This window comes from Ceratotherium simum, chromosome 39, assembly GCF_057802395.1.
Source record: "Ceratotherium simum simum isolate JZ-2026a chromosome 39, ASM5780239v1, whole genome shotgun sequence".
NCBI lineage: Eukaryota > Metazoa > Chordata > Mammalia > Perissodactyla > Rhinocerotidae > Ceratotherium > Ceratotherium simum.
In genome coordinates this window covers 13,596,651-13,603,756 of record NC_141938.1, presented here as the reverse complement: position 1 = coordinate 13,603,756, position 7,106 = coordinate 13,596,651, and positions in this window count along the sequence as shown.

The window sequence follows — 7,106 nt, the reverse complement described above, 5'->3', positions numbered from 1 at the left end:
GGCCCATCTGGAGCCAGACCCCCAGAAGCCCAGGATACAACTCAGCCAAAGGGTGAACCATCTGCCCACAGCCTGTCTCGGTGTCTCTGCCCAGTTCTGGATGCCAAGAAAGACCTCCCTGTGTGTCGGGATCCAGGAGACCACTCTCGGGTTCAGTGGTTTGCTAGAAGAACTCACAGAACTCAGCAAAGCTGTTATGCTCACAGTTATGGTTTATTACAGTGGAAGGACAATACAGATGAAAATCAGCAGTAGGACAGCGTTTAGTCTCCCAGCAACAATGTGGGCAAAACACAGGAAGTGTTGCCAGCCAGGGACGCTGACCTGAGCCTGGGTGTCCAGGGCATTTACTGGTGGTCAGTCACATATGCATGGCTGACCTTAGTCTGTAACCTCTCTGGAGATCAAGCCGATACCCCCACTCTAAATCACATTGTAAGCATAGACCATCTGACATGGCCCTAGGTCCCCAGGTAAAGAACGACACACTCCTCAGACAGGACATTGCCAGGGCTCAGATGTGACCTCCCAGGAGCCGGGCAAGGGCCAGACCTTTCTGTGGAATGTGCAGGTTAATCCTTGACCACACACACTCCTACAAATCTGTAACATGGCCTGGACACATGCCTTAATGATACCCATGTGACCCAGGAAATCCTGAGCTGAGAAATAAACATCAAAATGGTCTCGGACCAGTGCTGCCCCAGGGACACTGAGTAGAAGCAAGTTCTCAGCGCATTTCTGACAAGACCATCTCAATGCATGCCTTCTGGAGATGAGTCACACCCACGGACACAAAACACGCAAGGAAATCATCCACCATGAGCAGAAGTCAGGAGACACAACAAACAGCAGAATTAGACCCCCTCCTGGGATTCTTAGGTAGAGATGATAAAAGAAACGTGTTTAAAATGATTACAGACACAAAAGAAGGAATTGTGGGAGTGATGGATGGATGGATGGATGGATGGATAAATGGACAGGTGGATGGATGGATGGATGGATGGACAGGTGGATAGATAGGGGGGTGAATGGATGGGTGGATGGGTGGGTGGATGGATGGATGGATGGATGGGGTAAGTGGGTGGATGGATGGATGGATAGATAGATGGATGGATGGATGAACAGAGAGATGGATGGGTGAATGGGTGGGTAGGTTGTTGGGTGGGTGGATGGATGGATGGCTGGACGGCTGGATGAACAGATAGGTGGATGGATGGATGGGTAGATGAATGGATGGATGGACGGACGTATAGATGTATGGATGGATGAATGGATGGATGGATGGATGGATGGATGGATGGATGGATGGATGGATGGATGGTTGGATGGATGGATGAACAGACAGGTGGATGGATGGATGGGTGGATGGATGGATGAATGGATAGATGAGTGAACAGAGAGGTGGAGGGATGGATGGAGGGATGGATGAACAGAGGTGGATGGATGGATGGATGGATGGATGGATGGACGGGCGGATAGATAGATGGACGGAATGGACAGATGGACAGATGGATGGTTGAACAGAGGTGAATGGATGGATGGATGGATGGACGGACGGATAGATAGATGGACGGAATGGACAGATGGACAGATGGATGGTTGAACAGAGGTGAATGGATGGATGGATGGATGGATGGATGGACGGACGGATAGATAGATGGACGGAACGGACAGATGGACAGATGGATGGTTGAACAGAGGTGAATGGATGGATGGATGGATGGATGGATGGATGGGTGAACGGGTGGATGGGTGAGTTGAAGCCTCCCTCCGGTCTGACTGAGGGCACCAGCCCAGGGCCTGTTCTTAGGCTGGGGCACCAAGAGAGAGGTCCCCTTCAGAACCACACCTGGAAGGTGGGTGGCGGGTGGCTGACCTTGAAGGGCAGATGCCACTCTTGCTGCTGAGGGCACACCAAAGCCGGATTAGATCATTCTTTTGGATTCCGTGCACCTTGAACAGCATTTTCCACTTTCCTTAAAAACAATAATAATAATTTGGCTGTGCTTTTCTCTCTTCAGCTTGTCCTGAGATGATGTGAGGACAGAGAAAGACACGAAGAAGTTTCCAGATGCCAAGAAACCTCCGTCAGACGCCCTCTGGCCCCGGATCTTGCCCCCGCCCCATCCTGAGTCCCCGTCTTCGGAGGGTGCCAGTCTCCTCCACCCATCTCTAAAGCCCAGCACCCTTTTCAGCTGCTTGAAAACATTTTTTTGAACGGTGCAGTATTAGTGCGTCCTGGAAGAGGACCCAGTTCTCAGCCCTCCAGCCCTCCACACTCATGAAGTCACGGCCGAGAAGAGCGAGCAGCACAGGGCGTGGCCCGTGTGTCCCCGGCGGCCTCTGCCCCTGCTCCCAGCTCCCGGGCCTCAGAGTCCCCTCCCACTGTACAAAGTTCTGGACCAAGACCCTTCTCTTGCTTGTCACCTGTCCCAGATTGGAGCCACAGATGCCCACCGGCTCCCGGCCGGGTCTGGATTTGTTCTTGTGCCTTTCTCCCAGAACGGCCCCGGCAGCCCTGGGCATCTGACCGGGAAGCTCCGCCCCCAGCAGCCCCGGGCCCCGGGCACCTCCCAGCCTTCCACCTCGTGGCTTTCCATTTGACCAGTCCCCCTCATCTCTTATAACACCCGCCCTCTTGGGGAGCATTGGAGCCCATAGCACACTTGTCCTAGGTCATCCTTGTCCTACAGTCACAAAAATACACCCCCCTTTCAATCTAGAACATTCTCAAGCCCTTTAACTCGGATGCCATGCCATAGGGCAACCCCAATTAATACCTCCTCCCGAGGGAATGAGCCGTTCCCACTTCCCTGATCCCCCCGATGAGGGGTTGGGAAGTGCCCCTTGGGTTCCCACCAAGAACAGAGGCTGAAAAACTGGCTCAGATATAGGCTTGTCCTGGAAACGCAGACTGAGAGAAAGGAAGATACAGGGTATGGGACGTTTGAGTGTTTCAAAGTCACTTGGGAAAATAAATCACAGCGGCCTGGACGCCACAGCCACCTGCATTCAAAGGAGGCAGGTTTCCTTTGGATGGAAGATAGACTTTTCTGATGTGGTCCAAACACTGGTCAGGTGGCCTCTGGAGGTAGTGAGTTCCCCGTCTCTGGAGGCATTTAAAGAAAAGGCTGAGTGGCGCTTGCAGAAAGTGGTCCTCTACGGTCCCCTCCAATCCTAAGAGTCTCTATTTCTATGAATTGGAGCAGAAGTCGAGCTGGCACCCTCTGGGGCCCCTCCAGCTGGCTCTGGCTGGCTTTGGAGTGGGTGTCGTCGAAGTTCAGTTGACCTGTCACATGATTTCCAAGTATGAGATTCTTGGCCTCGGTGGAAATGCTGAACGCTTCTTGATCTGGGACAGCGAGGGGGTGTGCTTGGGGTCGTCCCACGGCGAGAGGGAGCCGGTGGCCTTAGTGCTGAGGGACGGGGTGCCCACTGCTGTGCCGTGTGGGAGGGGGTCCTGCACGGCAAGGAGTTGCCCCAACGCCAGCGGCTCGCCCCTTGAGCACTGTTGGGCCTCTGAGCGGGCAGGGGCCCGAATCATCTGGGTCCCAGCACCAGCCCATGAGGCCAGGGCATTTGGGGTCCGGTGGGGTTTTTAAATTTGCATTTCTGCTCCGTTTCCCAAATGTCACATAAATGACAGGGACGGTGTTCCGGGCCCAGGTGCCTCCCCTGGAGCCCGAGGCAGCAGACGCTGGTGGATGGGCCCCTCCAGGCCGCGCTCCATCCCTAGCCCTAAATTCCAGGTTCAGGGTCTCAGCTCATCCGAGACCCACACACGGCCCGGAAGGCCCCAACCTCCCACCCGCACGAAGGCGGTAACTGCTGGAGGGCCGGTGGCTCGTCCAAGTTCAGAAAAGGAGCCGGGGACGGAACTAACGCGTTCTCCCCCTTCCCACGATTATGGAGTGCCGACAGAGGCGACAGACGACAAACCGGGCAGACCCATCCCACCTGCAAGGAGCCTGCAGATTAACCACTCTGGCCGCACAAGAAACTCCCTCGGGGACCACCTGGTTGACGGAGGCCCGCCCAGCGCCCCTCTGGACCACCAGCAGCCGCAGACAGTGGGCGAGCGGGACCGAGGACCCCAAAGAGAGACCCCAGGGAGCTGTGTCCCCAGGCCACTGTCCAGAGGTGTGGGAAGTGCCACCGCCCAGCTCCGTGTCCAGGCGGGCTGTCCCCTGCGCCCCCCGAAGTCGGTTTTGCGGTAGATTTGTATCTTTGGGGCAGGAACCCTCGTCGTAACGGGACATTGGTTTCCGCTTGTGACACGTGGGACGTGCCGTCGTAAATCCCCCCCAGACTCATAGTTCACGCGCCCCCCCCCCCGACGGCGAGTTTTGCGGTTTTTAAAAACGAAACAGTTCGTCATGATTACTGTCGTGATGCTCAGACGTCATTCCCGAGAGCTTTGGGGTATTTTTCTGTGAAATAAATATCACTCAGAAGGGAGGTTTGTTGCTTTCGTCCATTTCAGGGAGGTGGCGCTGGTCTTGGACGTGCGCAGAGGAAAGAGCTCTAACGGGGGCCAGGAGGGGGCTGCTCCACGCTGTGCGACCTTGGGTGACCTTGAGCAACCTTGAGTGACCTTGAGCCATTGCCTGCCTTCACTTGCTTCGTCTCCCCTCTGCAGAATGGGGGGCTGGCTCCGTTATTCCTGAGACCCTTCCCGGCTCTGCCTCTCTGGAATTCAAGTTCATCTCCTGCCCCCAATCCTCTCTGGAATCAAACCTATTTGGCAGTTAATAACATTAATAATAATAATAAGCTAGGGCAGACCCCAGAGGTTCAGGGCTCAGCCCCACAAGACGGCCCCACTTCAGATGCCAATCACAAGCGGTGGGTCCCCAGTCACCCAACATGGCTGCACATGGGGGGTCCCACCCCACCTCCCCACTTCAGGTTGGACAATTTGCCACAGCAGCTGACAGAATCAGGGAAGCAGTTTACTTACGAGATCACCGGTGTGGTACAGGGGACACATCGCAGGAACGGCCAGATGGAAGATGCACAGGGCAGGGTGTGGGGAAGGGGCGCGGAGCATCCATGCCCTCCCCGGGCGCCACCCTCCCAGCCCCTCCCGTGTTCCTCCCGCCGGAACCTCTCCGGACCCCTTCATTCAGGGTCTCTATGGAGGCTCCATCACGAAGGCACCATTGAGGGCATTGCTAGTCGTTGGTGATGGACTCGATCCCCAGCCCCTCGCCCCTCCCGGAGGTCGAGGGGGAGGCTGAGAGCGCCATCCCTCTGACCCCACGGTTGGGTCCCGGGCCACCAGCCCCGTCCTGTGCTTGTAGGGTCTTTCCAAAGCCGCCTCATTAGCATAAACTCAGGTGTGTCACGGGCTTGTTACAAATAGCAAAGGACACTCCTTTCGCCTTTGCGCTCTGGGGCTGTTTCAGAACCAAATGTAACAGAAGATGCGCCCTCTTATCACTTGGGAGGTTCAAGGGTTTTAGGAGCTGGGTGCTGAGAAATGGGACTAAAACCAAATATGTATTTATTATAAATCACAATATCACAATAATAATAACAACATAACTGAGTAACAGTCTGTGTCTGACTTGGCGCAGCCCCCGTGTTCCCGAGGGGAGACTGAGGCAGAGAGAGGTGACGTGGCTCGCCCGGGGTCCCACAGACAGTGAGTGATGGCTCTGAGGCCTGACCCTGTGCCCCGTCCCTACTGGCCACCCCAGGGCACGGCCGGGGGCCCACGGCCCTCGGCCAGCTGCGGGGGAGCCCTCCCACTGTCCACACCTGCCGGTGGCACGGATGCCGGGGCGGTTGTGATGTCCACACAGAGTCACCATCGGTTGGTGGCGGGGGCTCTGCCATCTGCCCTGTGACATCAGGCGAGGTGTCCTTCCCGGAGGAGGCGTCTCGGGAGGGGGCGAGGCTGCCTGGGCCGGGGCAGGGGGCTGAGGAGGATAAAGCCAGTGCTGTGATCAGAGGGTGCCGCTCCCAGTTTGGGGGTGGTGGGCCCGCCCCACCGAGTCTCTGATTACCCTAAGGGGTTTCTTGAAAACCTCACTCATTCACTCACTCACTCACTCATTCATTCACGCATTTGCTGGGCACTGGGGGTCCCGCAGGGACCAAGGCCCCTCACATTGCTCCCAGCCCAGTGGGGAGCTTGACGCAGGTGCTGGGGCCTCACTGGGGACCAGGAGCCGAGCCCAGGAAGTGTCCCTGGAGGAAGGGTCCTCTCTGATGGGAGCCAGAGGGAGAAGCAGCAGTTAGCCAGGCCAACGGGCCGGGGAGAGGCGTCCCCGGCAGAGGGCCCCGCAAGGACAAAGGCCTGGAGGTGGGACAGAGCTGGGCGAGCCAGGAGCAGGAAAATGAAGGGCGAGAGGGGGCAGTGCAGCCTAGAGGGGGATGGGGGCGGCATCGGGCCTTGTGGGCGTTCCAGGGAAACCCAGAGCTAAATTAGGGCCTGGTCTTTCTTTTTTTTTTTTTAGTTTACCGTTAGTGGCATTTAGTGCATTCACGATGTTATGCAACCATCACCTCTGTCTAGTTCCAGAACATTCCATCACCCCAAAAGAAACCCTGCCCCCATGAGCAGTCACTCCCCATCCCCTCCCCCAGCCCCCGAGGACCACGAATCCACTTTCTGTCTGTGGATCTGCCTGTTCTGGACATTTCACGTCAATGGGATCACACACTCTGGGACGGGATGGTCACTTTTAGTGACCTTGGGCCTGTGCGCTGTTTGGGGACAGGCGGGTGTGAACTGGGAGTCTCTGTGCCCCGTGAGCCAGCCCCGGAGGCCTCCCAGCGGCGCCCTGCCAGCGCCTCTATCTGGGCGTGTCATTGTCACCGTGGCCGGGCCACGTGCCCCGCAAGGAGGCTCCAGGAAATTCCTGCCCCAGAAACTGGGCCAGAGGTCGAGCCTGGTGCTGGGCTTTCCCGGCCCCCTGCCGGGCGCCTGTCGGGGCTCAGGGGTCCCACGTCCAGAAACAGACCCACGGGGACAGAGCGGGGCTGGAGGTGGGAGGAGGAGAGAGGCGGGGAAGACCCCTGTCGGGCCATATGTACCCCTGCCCCCGGTGGCCACTGGAGGCAAGGGTCACCGCCCAGTGACCTCTCCTGCCCTC